This window comes from Ovis aries, chromosome 10 (genome assembly GCF_016772045.2).
Source record: "Ovis aries strain OAR_USU_Benz2616 breed Rambouillet chromosome 10, ARS-UI_Ramb_v3.0, whole genome shotgun sequence".
Taxonomy (NCBI): Eukaryota; Metazoa; Chordata; class Mammalia; order Artiodactyla; family Bovidae; genus Ovis; species Ovis aries.
Window position 1 is genome coordinate 2,972,669 of NC_056063.1, and position 24,270 is coordinate 2,996,938.

Consider the following 24,270-nt stretch of genomic DNA (forward strand, 5'->3'; position numbering starts at 1 on the left):
AGGGAAAAATCAATAAAGGCCATGTTACAAGGCTCTCAGATGCTTTTTAGAAAATGTTTCTGAGGACCTTCTGTAACTTACATCATTAGTATTTTCACCTCTGAGGTAATATACAATTCTTGAACAGTGACAGTTTTTTTTTTCCTCCCTCTGGCCTTAAATTCCTAAGGGCTTTGAACACTAAGGGCTTTGAACACTGACTCTCCAACAGGGATAATGAGATGTCTTACAGACAATGTTTTGACCACAGTTCTATATCAAATGTAAAACCTTCTTTATGTGATTGTATCTTTATTCAGAAACATTTGCCTTGCTTTTGTTGTCAAGTGAAATCTGACTCCTGAAAGGACAGCAGCTGCCAGTGCCTTTCTAGCGGTTACTTTGATGGTGCTCAGAAACTGTTTTTCAGAACTAATCTGCCTTGACTGATGTTGCTTTGGTTCCTCCAGACACAAGCAGGTAGCCTGATGGGACTGGCATTCCTTCCCTTTTCACCTACTGTTACGGCCGGGTTGATGGCAGTGGGCATACTCAGACCCTCCCAGAGGTTCTTCTGTTTATAGCACAGTCTTCTTTTCTCTGTCTTTGCCATTATTTTTCAAATGGACCCAGAGTGAAAAGGCAGTGGTGAGAGGCAAATAGGATAGAATTAGTGATGGTCTAGAAACACTTAGGGCTGTTTTTCCCTCAGGATTTTTATTTTGTAGGAAATAGACAAACCCACATCATTGATTTACTTCATTCTTACACAGTCATGGATATGTTGACAAATAACTTTAAAGAACCATGAGTTTACAGTTTGAGTACTAAAGTATGGTTCCTCCTTTTATATAACTTGAGGAACCATTGTTGTATGAAAATCACAGAACAGCAAATACAATAAAGTCATCTTTATCAAAATAATATTTATTACCAAGACATGAAAAATGAAACTGACAAAGTAAGTTATACATTCCTATCAATCTTTTGCAAATTTCGTGTATTTATTCAGTAAAAAGGCCTTACTTACAAATTCTATTTGAGCTTTTCTAATTGGTTGTAATTGTTATCCATCCTTTTGGGAAAAAGGTGATTTTTAAAAAGTAGAACCAAAAAAGAGGTATCATAGTATAAATGTAAAATAGAAATCAAAATTCTCAACTTATATAGATGGTTAAAGAGTTACTTATGGAATTTTTCAGTATGAAAATTCAGCCAAGTATACAGTTAGTAAGTTGCATTCTTTTCGATTGCTTTAATAGGATAAAAATTATGGGAATTAAAGCTAAGTTCCTACAATACTTCTTTAATAGCAACCCTATTCCCCACCCCACGTAAATTCTTCTTAAATTTTCACTTGGGTTTGTTACATATGCTAGTCTGTCAATGAAGATGAATTATTGGGGCAGATAAATAAATGGCCTTACAATATTTGCTTACTAGCTTAAATAACTGTCTATAACTGTATTCTGCTAAGCTTTGAAAATTCTAGTCATTTTCCTCTCTGTTTGCCTAAAGTCTTCCTCATACATTCAGTTTTATAGCTAACAGGCACATACAGAGAAGAGTACTTGCAGTGGTGATGTGTTTCATGGTGTTTCGTTCATCCAGCCAGCATTTTTGAGCAACCACATGTAGAACGTTTGGTCCAAAAGTGGCACAGTGTTACCTGACCTGATTGTACTTCCATGTTTCACAGAAGAAACTACTGATGTTTATATCACATTTTCCACTTTTATTAAATAAGTTATTTCCAGGGTTTTATGAAAAAAATATTTTTTCAAATAATAAGCCAAAATGGTTTCATTAAATGTTAATAGTGTCTAATATTTCAGACATAATATTTTATTAATTTTTAGACTCTATGTTTTAACTTAATTTTGACTAAGTAAATCATTCCCATGGTTCGAATTGAGAATCTCTAAAGAAAATACAGTGAGCAGTCCCTCTCCTGCTTGTCCCTTCAACCAGGCAGTTTCCCCCTTCCCAGCAAAAATGCATATTGGTTAAGATTAGATTCAAGTGCATGTAAGAAAAGACTCAAATATCATTGACTTAAATACTTCACTTAGAGATGTTTAAAGGTCTGACGCTTATACTGAAGTTCCACAGTGTCATCAGGGACTGGGACTCCTGTCTTTATTGTTTGCAGTTGTATAACTTTAACCGTCAGTGGTTAGCTCTCATCCACATTGACTGTAGATTTTTGAAGGTGGTGACAAGACCATTGGTAACCAACATATAGAGTTTGTTTGGTGAGTCTTCATCTTCTTTCCATCTTCTGGAGGACCGCACGGGGTCCAGGATGGGACATCACTGTCCCTTTGGCTCAGCTTTGTTGAGCCCGGTGTCTGTGCTTGTCTGGAGTGCCCGCCTCCTTCACAGGCACGTGCGTCTGGAATCCCAGTCCACGCATGTGCTTGTGAATGTTGATGCTGTGCTCTCCGGTCACCCTTCATTCATGGCAGGCCTTCTCACCGTTCTGCTTTGCAGGGGCCATTCTTCCAGGTCCAGGTTGGAAGAAATGTGGGTGAGGAATTGGCTCCAGCGGTCTTTGTGCTTACCGTCTTTATCCTTTAGCTTCTAGTCTCAAGGCTGCTTCTTCGTCCAGTCTGGCTCCTGGAGTGCTAGCTGTCATTTCTGTTACTCCAGGGAGGAGAGAGAACTCAGTAAGAGCGGAAGTTCCTAGCTCTTTATAGAGCTTTCCCCAACATCAAGAATAGGAGATGCAGAGAAAAGTGCGGATTACAGGGGACTCCTGTGAAAGAAATGCCTGTCGTGGATAGGGCATGAGCAGCTGGTGAGAAAGTGTGCCCTGGGTGGACATCAGCAGGGGCAGCAGCAGCCAGAGGCAGGCTTCGCTGACAGTATTTCACCTTTTTGTTCAGGAGCAACCTCTGTTTTTTTCTTTTTTTTTGGCAAGAACATTTAAGGTTTGCTTTCTTAGCAGATTGTAGTTATACAGTACAGTTTTGTCAACTGTAGTCACCCTATTATACATTAGATCCTCTGACCTTACTCATTTTATTACTGAAAGTTTGCCCCCTTTTACCTTTCCCTGTTTCCCCTACCATACCTCCCACTACTGGAATCACTTTTCTAATCTCTGTTTCTGAGTTTCATTTTTGTTTTTTTCTTTTTTGGATCCACAGAGAAGTGACTCCATGCAGTACCTTCTGTCTAGTTTATTCTGCTTAGCATAATGCCCTCCAGATTCGTCCATGATGTCAGGATGAAATGGAAGGACTTGCTTATTTTTAAGACTGAATAATACTACATTAGATATTGTATACACATATATGTATGTGTGTGTGTATATATATATATATATATACACACACACACGCCACATTTTCTTTATCCATTCATTCACTGATGGACACTTTGGGTATTTCCATACCTTGGCTCTTGTGAATAACCCTGTAATGAACATAAGAGTACAAATATCTCCTTGAGATAATAGTTTCATTTCCTTTCTAATCTTTCTGAAAATTAAAAACCAGCTCAAAGGGTTACTGTCGTGGCTTATAGCCTACCAAAAGTATTTCACAAATAATTACTTTTTTTAAGAAAGATACTACTTTTTCCCACCTTTTTCAACATTTCACTATCAAAAATTCTCAGTTACACATACTGTATAGTACATGCATTAGTGGAAGAGTTTGTTTTAAAGAGATATTATTAGCAGATAGTACCATCTGACTTTTGGAAACTTGCTTATGGTGATCTCCTTCCTTCCTGGTATCATTTTAACAGGCTTGTCACATTAAGCTAATCCCATTCAGTAGCTATGAATAGGATTAGATGGTGTGTTTTATTTAGGCGAGGAACACTCTGGTGTTTATAATTTATAGTGTTTTTTCCTTGAATAAAACACTATCAATGTTTTTGAAAATTTGGATGATTTGTCAAGTGCTAGACAGATTTGATTTTGAGCTGTTCAAAGGTAGGCTTTAGAACAAGAGGAATTTAGCTGTGTAATTACAAGACTTACCACAGTACCTTCTCTAAAGGTTTAGGATCTTATTAGAGTGGTTTATGTTCAGTGTTATTCTTTTTAAAGGGAGGAAAGTTGAGTGTGAGTTTTTCCTCACCACAGGTGACATAGTGTCAGGAAGGCAGCCAGCAGCATAACCTTGACCTTGAAGCCTGTTTCCTCACTATAACACTGAAATAGTAACTCCAACCATAAAACATTGTTTTGAGTCTAAAAATGAATATATAAAGGGCCTGGGGCTGGCATTTTTCTTTCTTTCTGCTGGTAAATTTCCCTGTTGTGGTTTAGTGATCTCTGTAGCGATGATTAGAGATAAAAAGTTCAGTATGATTAGTGACATATAGGATTGCCCATTTTAATAATTGTCTTTTTTTTAAACATTTGGAATTCAGAGGCTAGCACTTTGGAAGATATATCCTCCTATACGTGATTCTCTTGGTTGCTGTAAACTCAGTGATAGTAATTTTGAGGTGGGTTATGGCTGTAGAGAAAAGTCACCAATGTTTCTGTTGCATGGGTAACTGGAAGCGTAATGTAGTCGTTACAGGTCTTCCTTATTTGTTTATCTTGGCCATTCTGGATGTTCTGTGATGCGTGTGGGCTTTCTCTGGTTGGGGGGCGCTGTGAACACATGGGCTTAGTGGCTGTGATGCACAGGCTCACGGGCTTAGTTGCCCCGTGGCATATGGGATCTTCCCTGACCAGGGACTAGATCCATGGCCTCTGCATTTGCAGGAATCCATAAACCTGAACCACCAGGGACATCCCTCGTTATGGGCTTTGTGGGGATTCTTCTATAAATACCGTCTTTTCAGTATATAATGGTCATTCATTACCTAATAGTAAATACATAGCCAAAAAGTAAGACTTCTCCCGAAGCCTTGGCTGGATCAGAAACATTGGGCTCTTAGATGACAGATTAATGCAGAACTTGGAACTAGACGAAGCAACAGAGACCACAAGTTCTATCCCAGTGGAACACTGGATGGCACTGAAGGTGGCTGGCCGACAGACGGCTCCCTCTGGACAGACTGTCAAGTAAGCCCCTGAGAAGCACTTACAGATGCTCTAAGTGCTTACAGCTTATATCAATGCATATAGATTAAAAACTGACATTTTAAAAATTGTACCATATTTTATGCATTTTTAACATTTTAATGATCATAAGAGTTTTTAATTGTTTCACAAACTCAGAATAGTTCTAAGTATTTTTTTTCTTAAATTATCCCAGCCCTTGTTGGTGTTTTGAATATATTTGATCTGTGTTTCTGGGTGCATTTTGTGAGAGTACTCCAGTGTGCAAATTTTTAAATTTAATTAGAATTTTTTTTTTAATTTTACCTTATTTTACTTTACAATACTGTATTGGTTTTGCCATACATCAGCATGAATCCGCCACGGGTATACATGAGTTCCCAATCCTGACTCCCACCTCCCTCCCCATACCATCTCTCTGGGTCATCCCAGTGCACCAAGCCCCAAGGATCCTGTATATCCTGCATCGAACCTAGACTGGTGATTCGTTTCTTACATGATATTATACATGTTTCAATGCCATTCTCCCAAATCATCCCACCCTCGCCCTCTCCCACAGAGTCCAAAAGTCTGTTCTATACATCTGTGTCTCTTTCAGGGTTATCGTTACCATCTTTCTAAATTCCATATATATATGTGTTAGTATACTGTATTAGTGTTTTTCTTTCTGGCTTACTTCACTCTGTATAATTGGCTCCAGTTTCATCATCTCATTAGAACTGATTCAAATGTATTCTTTTTAATGGCTGAGTAATACTCCATTGTGTATATGTACCACAGCTTTCTTATCCATTCCTCTGCTGATGGACATCTAGGTTGCTTCCATGTCCTGGGTATTATAAACAGGGCTGCGATGAACATTGGGGTACACTTGTCTCTTTCAATTCTGGTTTCCTTGGTGTGTATGCCCAGCAGTGGGATTGCTGGGTCATAAGGCAGTTCTATTTCCAGTTTTTTAAGGAATCTCCACACTGTTCTCCATAGTGGCTGTAATAGTTTGCATTCCCACCATCAGTGTAAGAGGGTTCCCTTTTCTCCACACCCTCTCCAGCATTTATTGCTTGTAGACTTCTGGATCGCAGCCATTCTGACTAGTGTGAAATGGTACCTCATTGTGGTCTTGATTTGCATTTCTCTGATCATGAGTGATGTTGAGCATCTTTTCATGTGTTTGTTAGCCATCCGTATGTCTTCTTTGGAGAAATGTCTATTTAGTTCTTTGGCCCATTTTTTCATTGGGTCATTTATTTTTCTGGAATTGAGCTGCAGAAGTTGCTTGTATATTTTTGAGATTAGTTGTTTGTCAGTTGCTTCATTTGCTATTATTTTCTCCCATTCAGAAGGCTGTCTTTTCACCTTACTTACAGTTTCCTTTGTAATAGACACCCATGTCACTGTAGTTACAATCATCACAAAGGAGAGATGAGATAATAATTTGAGTCAAGTATCCCCCGTTGGGCTTCCCTGGTAGCTCAGCTGGTAAAAAATCTGCCTGCAATGCAGGAGACCCCAGTTTGATTCCTGGGGCGGGAAGATGCCCTGGAGAAGGGATAGGCTACGCACTCCAGTATTCTTGGTCTTTCCTAGTGGCTCAGATGATAAAGAATCTGCTTGCAATGTGGGATACCTGGGTTCGATCCCTGGGTTCGGAAGATCCTCTGGAGGAGGGCATGGCAGCCCACTCCAGTATTCTGCCCTGGAGAATCTCCATGGACAGAGGAGCCTGGTGGGCTACAGTCCAAGGGGTTTCAAAGAGTTGGACACGACTGAGCGACTAAGCACAGCACAGTACATCCCACTGGTGGTTAGATCGTTCATTTCTTTAAAACAAAGTTCAATGAGTGAATGTATTTTATGATGATTCTGTTTTTTTATGTGTTTAGGAACGAATAGAGGGAATGTAACTTCCAAGATCAGGCTTCAAATTTCGCATCAGCCACTTATAGTGAAACCTTCTTTGAGTTGTTTAAGCTGTCTTATGTTCAGTATCATATTTATAAAATGGAGATAATAATATCTGCTTCAAAAGGTCTCTATGAGTACTTGAAGCTATTCAGATATCAAGGGTTTGGTATGCATGTTGCCAGGGAAAGAGCACTTGCCCTTGAGAGGAACCTGTATTTTTGTTGTTGACATCATTTTCATTATCATCAGTTTTAAATTAACGTTTCTTGGATGTCCAAGTCCAGCATTATTTCCTTGAATTTAAGAAAAGTGGAATCATGAATATTCATGCATTTCAATATAAAAATTTTCATCAAGAGAATAATATGGCTCTAGCCATTGTAACCCACTGCTTGTGGGTTATCTGTTGAATTACATATCTGTGCATTGAGATTTTAAAACTAATTGATATTAATATGGCTGGTCTACTTTACAGTATAGGTTTTAAACACTCTCATCTTTTTGCAAAGGGTAATCTTTAGAGGTGCTCAGTGGTGTCATTATCTTCATGCACACTTTAAAAAATGCTTACATGGAAGCAAGCACTATATATGCTCACTTATGGTATCTTATTTACTTTTTACAGTAAGTGTGCAGGTGAAGATTATCATTCTCATATTAGATAAAGAAAACATCAGTCTTAGAGAGTCTATAGGATTTGTTCAAAGTAATACCTGGTCTTGTATCACCAGGTCACTCTTAATTCCATTAAACTGCCACTATTTTTCTCAAAGTGCTGTGCTCTGCTGTGCTGTGTTTAGTCGCTCAGTCGTGTCCGACTCCTTGAGACCCCATGGACTGTAGCTCACCAGGCTCCTCTGTCCATGGGATTCTCCAGACAAGAATTCTAGAGTAGGTTGCCCTGCCCTTCTCCAGGGGATCTTCCCAACCAAAGGGATCGAACCCAGGTCTCCTGCATTGCTTTGCCATCTCAGCCACCAAGGAAGCCCAAAAGTGCTATAATTGGGACAATCTATGGGAACTTCCTCTCCTCTGTTAACTAGGGACAGATTTTGTCTCAATCTAAAGAACATTCTCACAGATGGGACGGTACAATGAAAGGCTGACTCCCTTAGGATGGGCCGACCTCTTTCCCAGTTTTAAGATTCAAGCGCAGGCAGAAATGTTGTTTGCCAGGAATGCTATGAAAAGTTCAGGTCTCTGTGAGCAACTGGGTTTGTATCTAGTGAAGGTCTCCCCGAGTCGCAAGACCATGCCCTCTGGTGACCCATGTCCTCACCCCTCTAATCAGACACCGCGTCACAGAGGCTTTATCAGTGCTGTCACAGAGCTTCAGACCCTCACAAAGGTACTGCTAGAGGACAGGTGCGTTAAACCAATATTTGATTGCCTGCCTTGTGTTGGGAACTTTGCTAAGCAGATAATTTGTGACGTCTTCTGGAGGTGAATTCTGAATAATATTTTGAGGACAGATAAGTTGATGTGTGCTCATTAACATCTTGGAGAAGGGCATGGCAACCCACTCCAGTATTCTTGCCTGGAGAATCCCATGGACAGAGGAGCTTGCAGGTTACAGTCCATGGGGTCGCAAGAGTCAGACACGACTTAGCGACTAAACCACCACCACCATTAACATCTAGATAATAGTTGGTTATATGATAAGCAGTAACAACTAACGGATGCATGAAAGGAAAGAAGACAACCATACGCCTCGTATAGATAGATAAGTGGGGAAATAGGACCTGCTTCTGGCACATAAACATCTCAAGTTATAAGAAGTTTTGGTTAAAAGAAAATTATTTCATGCTGCCCCTCCTCATTTGTCTCCCTGATTTCTTACTGTATTTAAAATGGGGAGGTTCTTTTTTATTTTTGGATGGGTAGAATACCAGAAACACTTTTAGTATAGAATTAAACTGTATATTGTATGCTAGAAAATGGGATTACATGCTCTGCATACACCAGCCAGCTCCCTGAGAGCCCTCGTCAGCCATCCCATGAAGCTAAGAAAGCTTAGATTTTTTGATACTTAAGGTAATAAATACACCTTCTGTTTAAGTCACTTTAATAAGTAATGTGTCTCTTGAAGTTGGAGCATCCTGATTTGGATGGGCTGAGAGAAGGAGCCCTGTGAAGGTGAAGTTGGGGATATGACATCTTATTAAAGAAAGGGACAGGAGAAAAGGTAAAGATATAAATACAGAGGTTTAAGATTTTGACATCTTTCTTTTAAGTAAAACTTATTTTTAGTTTAACTTTTGTAAAGGCTTCAACAGTGTCATCAAGGATTTGGACTTCTTCTTTGCTCTCCATGGCTATTTTTTCTTGGGCTCATCAATTCATGCTTGCAAGGTACTGACATCATAGCCGCACACACCCACATCCAATGACAGATGGGTCTAGGGAACAGCTCTTTTCTTTTGAGTCTCTGCTTTCAGGAAGGAAGGCTCTTTGCCAGCAGTTTCGCTGCCTTCTCTGCCAGGACTAAACGATGGCCAGTGGGGAGGCCGTCTCTGCCACTGAAGAGCCCTCACCCATAGCCTTCTAGCCACTGCCCGGTGCCCTCCCTTCTTCACGTCTTTACGCTCTTTATTCCATCCCCTGCGGCAGAATGTTTCAACAGAGATTTGATCAGGTCATTCTACACTTAGCGATTGTTGGTGGCTCCCCTTTAGACACTGAAAGGAGTCACCTACTCCCTGCCCTCCCCATCCCAGATCAGCCTGCACAGCACGTACATGACGCCAGTCCTGCATGGAGTCGGGCTGGGTCTTGGTCCTACTGGTGAACGCTTTAAGATCATACACTGAGTGTGTTTTTAGATTTCTGAAAGCAGGGACCTTCAGGATACAGCAGATGATGTATTGTGTGAAGATAGTCATCAGTATTTGTTAAGCAAATGTTTATGGTATGCTTCTTATGGGTCAGACACTGTACTTGGAGTATAGAATTGAACAAAACAAACACTGTAATGTTGTCGAGGAGCCTGTGATCTAGGAATAAGGGCATTAAATTGACCAAGTATTTGTAAGTCAGTGTGACAAACGTTAGAAAGGTAGACAGTGGCAGGAGACTTACTAACAGAAGGACAAACCCTACTCTGAACGTGAGCTTCCCCGAAGAAGGTGGTCAAATGAGAGCTGGGCGGGTCCTTGCCAGGTGCAGACGGTGAGGACGGAGGCCAGGCATGTGGAGAAGAGATGGAGGCTGACCGACATGTCGGGACCCAGACAGGAGATGGTAGGGGGGTGAACCAGAATTGAAGCAGAGAGGACAGAAAGAGAGCATGGCACACGGGAACCGTATGTGGGGAAGGAACCTGTGACGTGAGCACATGGATTCAACTGTTGTTCCCTGAGCAACGGAGCAGGGCTTGGTTAGAGAAGAAAGAAAGACTGAGAGAGCGTGGTGCCAGCGACCGCCTCAGTCAGCCCCTTGCTGTTGCCGGACAGAATGCTGTTCCCACGGCACAGCCCGAGGTGCCAGGCCCTCCAGGCGCTGTGTCCAGGCCTCTCCCTCCAGGTGTTCCGTGGGCAGTACGCGCAGACAGAACACCTCTGACGTGTGCGGCTTATGTTCGCACTGGCTGTCTCCACTACGCCTGTGCCGTCTCCCTTTGCGCTGGCCCTCGAGTTCAGTGTTCCTGTACTCTGTGTGTTTCATTGTCCCACAGAGGAGCTTACAGGCTGAGCCAGATACTCAGCAAGTCTACAGTATCCTATAGGTCAGAGTCTCCTGCCAGTCGTCCAGGAACCCACCACCACTGCTTTATGACCCAAAATGTGGTGACTTGTGTTTATCTCCTTATGGAACAGTTATTTTTTTAGCATTAGATTCATGCCAGTGATACCATGGGCCATGGAAAGAACTTGTGTTTTGCAGTTATTAAAATGTAAAATTCTGACTTTCCTATTCACCACGTATACAAACATAGGCCAAAAACTATTCTAACAATCTCTGTGCTTTGACTTCCCTATTTCTAATACATTTCATGAGTTGTCCTGAGGATTCCATGGCATAAGTCAAGGGCTTAGTAATCATGAGAAGTAATATATGGGTAAGGGCGATGTCGTGAGAACAGGAAAGGAAGTCTTTGAGGCTGTGGGCAGTGTGGTGTGGAGAGAGGGAAGAGCGGACTGTGGATCATGAGGCGTGCTGGTAGTTTACCATGGCAACAAAACCGCCCTTGGCTGCTTTCCTCAGAAGGGCTGTGGATAAGAAGACACTCGAAGCTTCAAGGACTGTCCAGTACAAAGGAGTTCTCAAATTTAGTTGGGCTCTATTGTTAAGAAGCAAATCACTGTGCTCACTTAAACTTGGACCTTGGAGAGTGTATTTTATGAGTTCAACCCTGAATTACTTTCACAGTTCAAGAACACTGACAAAGTGACTTAAAAGTGTACAATTATCTAACTATTGCAGAAAGTCAGTTTAGGGGTGGAAAGTCTATATTAAAATGGAAAGAACAGTGCTCACTTGCATGTACTTTAAAGAGCATGTTAAAGCCCCGCTTCTTGGCCAGGGTACCTTATAGTTGTTCAATTACATCCTCTGAGCGTTTTGTCTTTTTGACAGAGCAATCTGATTTCAAAGTAGAGCTTTGTTCTCTGTAACTGTGTTGCTTAAAAACTTTCAGGCAAAATTCAGAGCTCAGTGTGAATACTCTCTTTATTTTAATTATTTTTGTTAATTTGTTCTTTTGAGTAGTTTTTGTGGAGGAAAATTTCTCCAAAAAAAAAGATGTAGTAAACAAGTTTAAGAAATTAAATATAGTGATAATAATAACTAACATTTATTAAGTTCTTAGTTTATAGATCAGGCACTCTGCTAAGATGCATTATCTCATTTAGTAATCACTATTGCAAGATGAGAGCCAGCCTTCTCTTCATTGTTCAGATAAAGAAACTAAAACTCAGACTGTCCCACACTCACACAACTCAGAAGAGGAAGAGCCAGCATTCATGTCCCGTGTTTCTGGCCATGTTGTTAGTTGAACAAGTTCTTTATTATTCCTTTATCCTTGTTTCTTTAGCAATATTTGGATAAGGATTGAGTTCAAATTCAGTGAAAGTTGAATTCCATACTTTTTTGAGCATCGAATCATCATTTTATTAATATATCCCTAATCTACTTCCTTGTAAATTCCATGCCTTTTTCAAATTGCAGTTTTGATTACCATGTATTATATCATTTTTTAACTAACTTTAAATGTAGCGAGTACATTTGAAATACAACAATAATGAGTTTTTTGAAATCTATAAAAATGTTTGAAGATGCTGTAATTTTCTAAGCCCAAATTTTCTACCTTAACTGTCATCCATCTGCTATTTTTCAAAAAGACCAACTTAATAAGAGTAAATATGTTAAAACCAACGTTTCTATAAAATTACAGGCTCACTCTGAAATAAAGGTTATTCGTTAAAAATATGAAAAACACAAAAGGGATGTTCTCGTTCAGATGCCTGGGGTTTGACAGAGGAGGCAAAAACACACGGTAGAGAAAAGGCAGTCTCTTCAGCAAGTGGTGCTGGCAGAGCTGCTCAGCTATGTGATAAGAATGAAACTAGAACACTCTCTGACACTGTTCACAAAAATAAACTCAGAAGGGATTAAAGACCTAAATGTAAGACCAGAAACTATGAAACTCTTAGAGGAAAACATAGGCAGAACACTCTCTGACATAAATCACAGCAAGATCCTCTACGACCCACATTTAGAGAAATAAAAATAAAAACAAAAATAATTGGGACCTAATTAAACTTAAAATCTTTTTCACAGTGAAGGAAACGATAAGCAAGGTGAAAAGACAAGCCTCAGAATGGGAGAAAACAATAGCAAATGAAACAACTAACAAAGAATTAATCTCCAAAATATGCAAGCAGCTAACACAGCTCAATACCTGAAAAATAAAAACCCAGTCGAAAAGTGGGCAGAAGAACTAAACAAAGACTTCTTCTCTGTCCAGAGAAGACAGAGAGATGGCTAATAAACACATGAAAAGATGCTCAACATCAGTCATTATTAGAGAAATGCAAATCAGAACCACAATGAGGTATCATCTCACACTGGTCAGAATGACCATCATCAAAAAGTCTGCAAACAATAAATGCTGGAGAGAGTGTGAAGGAAAGGAAACCCTCTTACACTGTTGGTGGGAATGCAAACTGATGAAACCACTATGGAGAACAGTGTGGCGATTGCTTTAAAAAGCTAGGAATAAAACTACAATCCCACTACTGGGCATATGCCCTGAGGAACCCAAAATTGAAAAAGACACATGTAACGCAGTGTTCACTGCAGCACTGTTCACGATAGCTAGAACATGGAAACAACCTAGATGTCAGATGAATGGATAAGGAAGCTGTGGTACATGTGCACAACGGAATATTACTCAGCCATAAAAAGGAATGCGTTTGAGTCAGTTCTAATGAGGTGGGTGAACCTAGAGACTATTATACAGTGAAGTAACTCAGAAAGAGAAAGACAAATATCATATAATAACGCATATATATGGAATCTAGAAAGATGGTATTGACAATCCTACATGCAGGGCAGCAAACGAGACACAGATATAAAGAACAGACTTAGACTCAGTGGGAAAAGAAAAGGGTGAGAGAGCAGCACTGAAACATACACATTACTGTATGTAAAATAGATAGCCAGTGTGAGTTTGATGTATGACTCAGCACCCAAAGCCCGTTCTCTGTGACAACCTGGAGGAATGGGGTGGGGAGGCTGGTGAGAGGGGGGTTCAGGATGGAGGGGACACATGTATGCCTGGCAAACACCATCACAGTCAGTTCAGCCACTCAATCGTGTCTGGCTGTTTGTGACCCCATGGACTGCAGCACGCCAGGCTTCCCTGTCCATCACCAACTCCTGGAGTTTACTCAAACTCATGTCCATTGAGTCAGTGATGCCATCCAACCATCTGATCCTCTGTCGTCCCCTTCTCCTCCAACCTGCTGTCTCTCCCAGCATCAGGGTCTTTTCCAGTGAGTCAGTTCTTCATATCAGGTGGCCAAAGTATTGGAGTTTCAGCTTCAGCATCAGTCCTTCCAATGAATATTCAGGACTGATTTCCTTTATGATTGACTGGTTTGATCTCCTTGCAGTCCAAGGTATCCTCCAATTAAACAGTTTAAAAAGATATATGCCCATTTAAAAACATTTTTTAATTGGTATTTTGTTTCAAATGGACATAGATCCTGTGTGTTTTTTCATAGATTTTAATAAGTTTATATATGTCTCAACATAGTTATCTGTAGTTTATGGAAAGAGGTGATTTATTCATTTTTATAGCCATCATACTTACTAGTTAAGAAAATCATACATGTCAAAATAGATTTTTCAAAACAATGAACTTAGTTTTTGACTGTCCAAAATAAATAGAGTCCGCCCTTTTTTTTTAAGTTCAGAAGACAGACAGTATATGGGGTGGGGGATATTATAAAAGCAATACAGCTTTAAAATATTCAGAAAATGCATTCCAGATATAGGTTAGGCTTGTGGGGTACAAACTCAGGAATTCTCAATATGCACATGGCACTTAAATAGACTGAGTGGCTGACCTCGAAAATAAGTGTGGGCAGAAAGGTAATGCTCAGGGCCTGAGCCCTGGGACTTGCTGTGATAACACTTAAGGGCTCAGGACAGTGAGGAGACACACAGAACACTGAGAGGAAGACCAAGCAGTCTGATATCCTGGAAGCCAAGGAAGGCGATCCCAGGTCGAGTGAGTAACACCAAGGCTCACTACCGCGGAGGGAGTCAAGTTTGGTGAGAACCGAGACAGGACCGTTGGTTTTTTTCATTGTGGAGGAGGCTCTGCAAATGGTAGGACAAATACCTGATTGGAACAGGTTCAAAAGGGAATAAGAGGAATTAGAAACTGAGATTATAGATAATTCTTTCAAGGAAATTTGATATAAAAGGAAGGAGAAAAATGAATTGGTAGTTTGAGGAAAAATTGAGGTCCAGGAAAGGGTATTTGTTTGTTTTAAGATGAAAAAGCATTTGTTTGCTAAAGAGAAGAACCCAGGGACATGGGGAGAAGTTGACGCTGTAAGAAGACGGTGAGTGGGCCCCTGGAATCTTGTCCTTGAATGAGAGGCTGTGTGGTCTGGGTCAGAAGACGGGGAGGCCCCCTTCTCGCTGGACTGGGTCATGGTGGAGACGGGAGGGAAGGCAGGGTGTGGCGGGGAGGGAAGCAGGGGAAGGATGGCACAGTGAAGGGAGTTTGTAGTTCTTGCCTCACCAGTTTGTAAGTCATCTTCATTTCTTCTCTTCTAGTATAAGAATTTTATGGGAAGCTTTTTCTGTATTGTGCAGTTTATTTAAACTACTTTCACAGAAATATTCAACCTTGGTATGAAATATATCTTCTGCTCTTGTAACTTACAAACTGTGAGAGATTTAAACTTTCTATAAATACCAGATTTTCTCCTTCAGTCCCTTTGATTCCAATTACCTTTAATATGTTCACCCAATTTTAACCTTCTCAAACCTTATTCAGCAGTTTTCTTCCTGATATATTGTAACTGTGAGAAAGTCCATTTTATTTCTCTTGAGTTTTCACAGTTAACTTGAGAAAGCCCTGTTTTCCAGATATTTGACTGGTTTCTAAATTACTTAATGAGGTGCCAACGTACTACATTTAATGTACCAAGTAATGATTACTGATTGCTGGTCAATCCATATTATAATTGCGTTTCTCCTCAAGGTATTGCTCTCTTGGGGGAAATTGTCAGCTGTTCAATGTTTTGAGACCAGAAACATTTTAAAATGCATTAAAACCTACACTCAAAGCTTGGTAGAAACACATTCAGCTGGCTCTACTGCTGCTGCTGCTGCTGCTAAGTCGCTTCAGTCATGTCCAACTCTGTGCGACCCCATAGACGGAAGCCCACCAGAATCCCCCGTCCCTGGGATTCTCCAGGCAAGAACGCTGGAGTGGGTTGCCATTTCCTTCTCCAGTGCATGAAAGTGAAAAGTGAAAGTGAATTCACTCAGTCATGTCCGACTCTTCGCGACCCCATGGACTGCAGCCCACCAGGCTCCTCCATCCATGGGATTCTCCAGGCAACAGTACTGGGATGGGGTGCCATTGCAGTGGGTTCTAATCACTTTTTTCATGTAATGAATATGATTTCACTTTGTGTTACAGTCTGTTTTCTCAGACAGATGGATATAACCATTTTCTGAAATTATTTCCACAATAACTGCTAATAATAAATTCATAATTACTTCCTTCATTTATATGTATGTGTCAATTCTACTCAGTCAAAATATTCCCATAGAAAATATGTTATTAATATAAAATATTAACATTTTTGTTGGTAGTTTCAGTTTGAGGAAAGCAATATAATTCTCTTACTGTCCAAAAGTGCTCATATAACTAAATTATCCATAACATCTAAGAAAGACTAATAGAAGACGGAGAAGGAAGAGAGGTTATCTCTCGGGGGCCACTCTGTTTACTGGTGTTAGTTAACAGAGATCTTTCACAGCTAAAGCTTGTTTTAAGAATTCTTGTTTAAGAATCTAGATAACAAAAGAAATAACCTCTTAAAGTGATGATGTGTGGCTTTGGCCAGCTTTGAGTGTCTCTTCACTTGAGGTCTTCTCTTACTTTACAGATTAAAATATCAGAACATTCTTCAGAGTATATTAAGAAAATATATTGATGTAACTTAGGCACCATTATTTGCAGCCAGCTTTCAGTTCCACAGTTTGTATTCTACTCATGTTCTTAATGACTCTCATTTCTTCTTCTCTGATCTAGTAACTCCTCAACTGAAGCCAAGAAGAGGTGGCTTCATTTCTTTACTGTTGTTTTTTTCATTTTATGTATGATTAAGTTTAAGTTTTAAGGTGACTAAGAATTATAATATATAAGAACTGCATACATACATGTGTCTTAAGTGATAACAGCAATATCAACAGTGAGGACGCTATAAACAGTGTGGACACTGTTGAGTTCCGTGAAACACAGACTAGAACTGCTGGAGACCTGCCTAGTGACATCAGCACAGAAAGTGTCACATTCTAAGCCTAGAAATAGGGGCCTCGTTTGGGTTTTTTGTGGGATGTTGTGTTTGTCTTTCTCAAGTCCTATTTTGGTTGAAATAAAGTTGATATACAATATCATGTTAGTTTCAGGTGTACTGCATAGTGAGTCGGCATTTGCACACATTGCGAAATGACCACCATGATAAATCTAGTAAAGACTCCGTGAGATCTGAGTAATTTCATCTACCATAACATTCCATGTACTTCCATGTACTCTTCTTCCATGTATTCTTAATTCTCACCTTCCAGTGCACATTGTATAATTTGAAAATTATATGGTTAACTATAGGACTAAAATAATGAAATTCTGAAATACTTACTTCAGCCATATTTCACTCTTAGTAATTTTCCAGTTTCTTGAAATTGTCTTCAGAGCCAATTTACAAACCCCACAAGAAATCCCTTTTACCTTATAGTCTTCCCTCATTTATCAGAAATTTTATGAGTTGCCTTTTTTATCAAACCTCCCTCCAAAGGGATTCTGTTGTGTTTTTTGTTTTTTTTTTTTCTAAAGCCATATCTACTTTCCAGGGGAAACTTTTCCAGCCACCATTGAAAACAAAGATGCTGCAGGCCCTGAAAGAAATTATAGAAAAATGACAGATTGTTCTGACCAGAATCTGAGGGCCATCAGGGATTGAGAATATGAGTTTTCACAGAAACTTTTGAAGGGCTGGTTGTTAATTAGGGTCCTTATAGTTTTAAAAATTCATTGTTGCTCTCTTGTCATGCCAAGAAAGGACTTTTTTTATTTTATAATAAAAATTTTTTGCCAGTCTGTGTCTTTGGTGTACAAAATGTGCTGTTTTATTTTTTTTAATTGAAGTATAATTGATGTACAATATTATATTAGTTCCAGATGTACATACAGCATAATGACTCAGCATTTGTACATACAGTGTGAAATGGTCGCCACAATAAGTCTAGTTGCTCTCTGTGCTGTGTTCATTTTTGAATGCACAACCCTGTTTGGCACATAATAAGGACCCACTAAGTGGTGGCAGAATTTTTAAGTATTTCTTGGAAGGACAAATTGTTTTTATTTAAGAATAATTATTATTCAGAATAATAACTATTATTATTATCTTACCAATACACTGATCACACATTCATCCTTGTATTCTTCCCACCTTTTTTGAGAACTGAAGGTGCAGGTGTAAAACAATAGACAAAACTCAACTTCTCTTGGAGGATACATTCTATAGAAGAGAGAAGATGATAAGCTAAATGAATAAAATACCTAGTGTGTTAGATGGTGAAGTGTGCTACGAAAAAAACAATATAGCAAACTTTTGCTTCCGGGTGAGGGTGGAGCTGGCGGCCGGTCATCATCTCTGCCGGAGAAAATAGAATGCCGCAAAAACATACAGATCATCCAAGAGACAGAGAAGCAGTGAGTTCAGAGGAACAAGCCCTGGGGAGGAGCTGGCTTCTCACTAATGCCTGCTCCTGTGCCATGAGACCTGTGCTGCTGAGGCTCAGGGCTGGGCCTCACAGGGGCCCCAGGAAGAGGGTGGCTGCTTCAGAGGAGCAGAACCAGCCACACTCCGACAGTCGTGTACGGCTGGGCTGGCAGAAACGAGCCTGGTGGGGCCTCAACACAGAGTCAGTTTCCCTCTGTGACGCTTACTACTATATCCCGAAGGTGTGGGAAGTCAGGAATGGCAGTAGACTCAAAGTCTAAGCAGAAAATGTCTTTTTGAGGAAATCACAGCCTGTCAGGCAAGCATTTAGAAACTCTTGAGGGCAATGCCCTAGGAATTGGGGCAAATTAGAGTAGACTGAGTCTTACTAAAACAATAGCTTGGACTGGGGTCAGCTCAGTCCCTGATTGAGTGAATCCTAAGATAGTCACTCACTCCCCCTTTCTAGGAGATGGGAGTATCAACCCTCAGGGAGAACCATTACCCGGGCACAAGTATATACAGGAGTTTGAGCAAACTCCAGGAGACAAAGGACAGGGAAGCCTGGTGTGCTGCAGTCCATGGGGTAGCAAAGACTGAGTCCTTGAACAACAAATAAGTATATACTTAATGTCTAGATTGCAATAAAACATTTCCATGTATGTCAAGAGATAGGACATATGAACACACATACACAAGAGATATATACACAGATGATCCAGACATCAAACTTGATAGATGTTAGACAAGGATTTAAATGAGATTGAAATATTCAATCTTAATAAATATTCAATAAAAAATAAAATAGATAAGAAGTAAGAGTGTTTTACTAGAGAATGCAGTTCAGTTCAGTTGCTCAGTCATGTCTGACTGTTTGCAACCCCATGGACTGCAGCACACCAGGCCTCCCTGTCCATCACCAACTCGTGGAGTTTACTCAAACTCATGTCCATCGAGTCGGTGATGCTATCCAACCATCTCGTCCTCTGTCGTCCCCTTCTCCTGCTTTCAGTCTTTCCCAACATCAGGGTCTTTTCAAATGAGTAAGTTATTCGCATCAGGTCGCCAAAATATTCGAATTTCAGCTTCAGCATCAGTCCTTCCAATGAATATTCAGGATTGCTTTCCTTTAGGATAGACTGCTTGGCTTTCTTTGCTGTCCAAGGGACTCTCAAGAGTCTTCTCCAGCACCACAGTTCAAAAGCATCAATTCTTCGGTGCTCAGCTTTCTTCACAGTCCAACTCTCACATCCCTACATGACCACTGGAAAAACCATAGCCTTGACTAGATGGACCTTTGTTGACAAAGTAATGTCTCTGCTTTTGAATATGCTATCTAGTTTGGTCATAACTTTTCTTCCAAGGAGTAAGCATCTTTTAATTTTCTTTTAATCTTTTAATGGCTGCAGTCACCGTCTACAGTGATTTTGGAGCCCACAAAAATTAAGTCTGACACTGTTTCCACTGTTTCCCCATCTGTTTCCCATGAAGTGATGGGACCAGATGCCATGATCTTCGTTTTCTCAGTGTTGAGCTTTAAGCCAACTTTTTCACTCTACTCTTTCACTTTCATCAAGAGGCTTTTTAGTTCCTCCTCACTTTCTGCCATCAGTTCAGTTCGGTCGCTCAGTCGTGTCCGACTCTTTGCAACTCCGTGAATTGAAGCACGCAAGTCAGTGATGCCGTCCAGCCATCTCATCCTCTATCATCCCCTTCTCCTCCTGCCCTCAATCCCTCCCAGCATCAGAGTCTTTTCCAATGAGTCAGCTCTTCGCGTGAGGTGGCCAAAGTACTAGAGTTTCAGTTTTAGCATCATTCCTTCCAAAGAAATCCCAGGGCTGATCTCCTTCAGGATGGACTGGTTGGATCTCCTTGCAGTCCAAGGGACTCTCAATAGTCTTCTCCAACACCACAGTTCAAAAGCATCAATTCTTCGGCTCTCAGCCTTCTTCACAGTCCAACTCTCACATCCATACATGACCACTGGAAAACCTTGACTAGATGGACCTTTTTTGGCAAAGTAATATCTCTGCTTTTTAGTATGCTGTCTAGATTGATCATAACTTTTCTTCCAAGGAGCAAGCATCTTTTAATTTCATGGCTGCAGTCACCATCTGTAGTGAAAAGTAAATAGAAATTCTAGAGTTGAAAAATACAAAATATGAAAACAAATTGATGGGTAAAATGATGGTTAAAATGTCAGTATAGGTAAAACCCAATTGGTGAACTTCCTAGTGACCTGAAAGACAGGTCATTGGGAAATATCCAATCAGAAACACAGAGGGGGGAAAGAGAAAAAAATGTAATGAACATGAGACACCCAAATATGTTCACTAGCACTGACCAAAAGACGTAGATGGTAGGATACATATGTAACTGAAAGAGTTGAAATTAATTTAACTATATATTTTATTTGACCCATTATTAAATAAAATATTATTTCAACATGTAATAACATGAAAATGTTCTTATGGATACTTTGCTTTCCTTTACTCATGCAAAGTATGTTTTACACTTGGCCGCATCTCAGCCTAGACTCTCCATGTGGCTGTGGCTGCCATCTTGGCAGGTCAGGTCTACGTGTATGTGGTTGGGACCCCAGAAGGAAGAGAGAAAGTAGTTAGAAGGAATATTTTTTAGAAGATTAGGTAGGAAAGGGAATGAATACAGCTAAGTATTGGTAGCTGGAACATGAGGAAGTGTATGACGTTAAAGGAAGAAATGAGAGAAGCCCTCTCTAAGGGCAATATTGAGGGATAGACATGGAGATGAAGGTATAGGTGGCTTTGGCTTTGGAGGAGACAAGAAGATTGAAGGCATTGTCCGGAGGTAGTAATATGCTGGCATTTTAAAAAAACATCAAGGGAGGGTAGTATGTGATGGAGGGATTAACATAGAAATGAGATTAGGTCAGAGAAGCAAAGGGGAGCCAGATCACATAAAGCCTTGATAGACTTCTTAAAGTTTATTTAGAGATAAAGAATACCTAGGCATACCTCATTTTATTATGCTTCAAAGACTCTTCGGTGGCTTTAACCCGATTGAAAGTTTGTGGCAACCGTGCATAGAACAAATCTCTGGGCACCGTTTTTTCAGTAGTATTTGCTCATGTCGTGTCTCTGTGTCACATTTTGCTAATTTTCTCAGTATTTCATACTCTTCATTATTATTATATTTGTTATGGTGATCTGTGATCTTTGATGTTACTGCCACTCGCTGAAGGCTCAGATGATGGTTTCTTAGCAATGAAGTATTTTTAATTTAAAGTGTGTACATTTTTAAGACATAATGCTGCAGAAACTTAATAGACTACAGGATAGTATAAACATAATTTTTATATGCACTGAGAAACCAAAAAATTTGTGTGACAGCCTTTATTGCTTCACTGCAGTAGTCTGGAAGTAAACCCATACTATTTCCGACACATGCCTTTATCTCTGCCTTTTCATGTTCTGTTTATTCTCTTCATATTATTGAACTACAACAAACAATGCCAGTTATTTCTCCACCAAAAATGAGTTTGTTCAGAATCAATAAGAATTGTAATTCAGGGTTTGCAACTATGGCAAGCTAGGTGCAAGTTCCCACACAGGAGGGAGAGAAGACTCTTCCAAAGTGGGGAAGGGAAGCCGAGAGGGCTGTAGTAAGTGAAGATTTTACAGGAGGAACTGGGAGTTTGAAGTAACAGTGGCTTTTCATTGGCTCATTTATTATCTGAGTCCTTGCCAGGCAGGAAACGTGGTCTTCTCTCTCTGGCTGTGCTGGGTCTCTGCTGTGACATGCAGATTCTTCACTGCTGCGCTGGCATTCTCTGGTTCCGGCCAGCAAGCGCAGCTCTGATTGCAGAGCACCAGCTCTGGGTACTCAGGCTCAGTACTTGTGGTTCACAGGCTCAGTTGCACTATGGCCTTTGGGAGCTTAGTTCCTGGACCAGGGATCAAATCCATGTGCCCTGCACTGTCAAGCAGATTCTTAACCACTGGCTGCAGCGTGCGCATGTGCTCTCCTATCCAGCTCTTTGCAACCCTTTGGGCTGTAGCCCACTCTGCTGTCCATGGGACTTTTCAGGCAAGAATACTGGAATGGGTTGCCGTATCCTCCTCTCGGGGATCTTCCCAACCCAGGGATCGAAGCTGCATCCCCTGTGTCTCCTGCTTTGCAGCAGGTTCTTTACCTGCTGAGCTATCAGGGAAACCCTGTTAACATCTGGACTACCAGGGACGTTCCAGGAAAGGTAGTCTGTCTTCTTCCTATTGAGCGCTGATATTGTTATGGTGTGAGAGCTCCCCCTTTGGCCTCCCAACTCTAGTTTTATTGAGGCTTCTCTTTATTCATTTTTACTGTATTAAGAGTGGGGATCTTAAAGCTTAAAAATTGGCTTTGGTTTTTCTTCTGTTGTTAATTGAAAGAATACTTCCTAAGACTGACTGATTAGAAAGTTCATGCAGTGCCATCAGAAGTGCGCCCCTAAGCATGCAGTATGAAGAGTCTGGGCAGCTGTGTGTTTGTTTGGAGACTGACTTTCAGAAGTCCCTTTCCCCTAGTCTCTGGGATACGATCACATGTTGTTATCTAGTCACTAATTCGTGTCTGACTCTTTGTGACCCCATGAACTGCAGCCCATCAGACTTCTCTGTTCATGGAATTTCCCTGGCAAGAATACTGGAGTGGGCTGCCATTCTCCAGGAGATTTTCCTGACCTAAGGATTGAATTAATGTCTCCTGCTTGATTGGCAAATCCCTTACCACTGAGCCACCTGGGAAGCCCTCTATTAGCATACTTTTTTTCTTTTTTTAAAAAAATGACAACTTTTCCACACTGTGAATGTAATACATTACCAAGAAAATCAATAGTTATTCACTTTCAAATTTCTTATTTTTTTTCTATTTTAAAGATTTAAAATAGCCACATTCAATTAGTTAAGCATGCATTTTTAAAATTGTAAATAGCTTATTTTTCAGTATATTGTGTATTAGGGGACAGGAAGATCATCTGGTTAAAAAGATAAGGCATTTCTTCACCTGAGAAATGAAGATATTAAAGAATGCATGAGTATTGCATATTGTCTTACTACTCAAAAATGTTTAAAAATGTAATTCCTATAGTCAAGATAGAAAAATAAATACGGAAATTCACTTGCTGAAGTTGAAAGAGAGGACTAATTATGGTGAAGGAACAGACAAAAGAGACAAAAGGCTAGGGCTCTTCAGGGATTGGTATTAGCTCTAGGCTTACTTAACACTTTTACAAATAATCTGGAGAAAGGCAATACTTGGCCAAATATCAGAGGTTTTAGAGAACGCAGAACTTTGCAGTAGGAAAGAGTCAGTATGCTGGTGAGGGTCCTTAGGGAGACTCAGGCAGCTCTGTGCATGGGTATGGAGGTCAGTGTGGTTGAGTGTTGAGATGGGCAAATGCAGCAACCCAGGGCTGGTCAGAGGTGTGTGTGTGTGTGTGTGTGTGTGTGTGTGTGTGTGTGTGACTTTAAAGCAGTGACTGTTTTCCTTTTTGAAGAGTACTCTGAAAATCTGATTAAAGTTACAAACTGTTTCCTAAGGAAAAAGTTCATAATCCTCATAATAAGAAGTTATATTTCAAGATGGTGGTCTTGAACTAGCTTAAAAGTCCAAAATAATTTTCCTTAATCTATTTATTCAATTAGGGAACAAATATTTACTGAACTTCAGTTATAATCTTGGCCCTACATAAAATACTGGAAAGACAAACTTGGTATCTAACCTTGAGTAAGTTACAATTTGGGCAGGAGATAGATCACCAAGCATTTGTGCTATAATGTGATAACTGTTCCCACCCCCTTGCTAAAGTGCTGTGAGAGTGCCTCAAGAGGCATCTAATTCATATTTGAGGGGTGAAATGGG

General features: G+C 40.3%; 1 protein-coding gene and 1 pseudogene across 3 annotated transcripts in view; one reads left to right on the top strand and one right to left on the bottom strand.

Moving 5' to 3' along the window:
• Nucleotides 1-24,270, top strand: part of DIAPH3 (diaphanous related formin 3) — a 571,588-nt gene that overhangs the window by 482,763 nt on the left and 64,555 nt on the right. The gene's annotated exons all lie outside the window — the stretch shown is intronic.
• On the bottom strand, nt 2,149-2,479 carry LOC114116682 (large ribosomal subunit protein eL31-like; annotated as a pseudogene).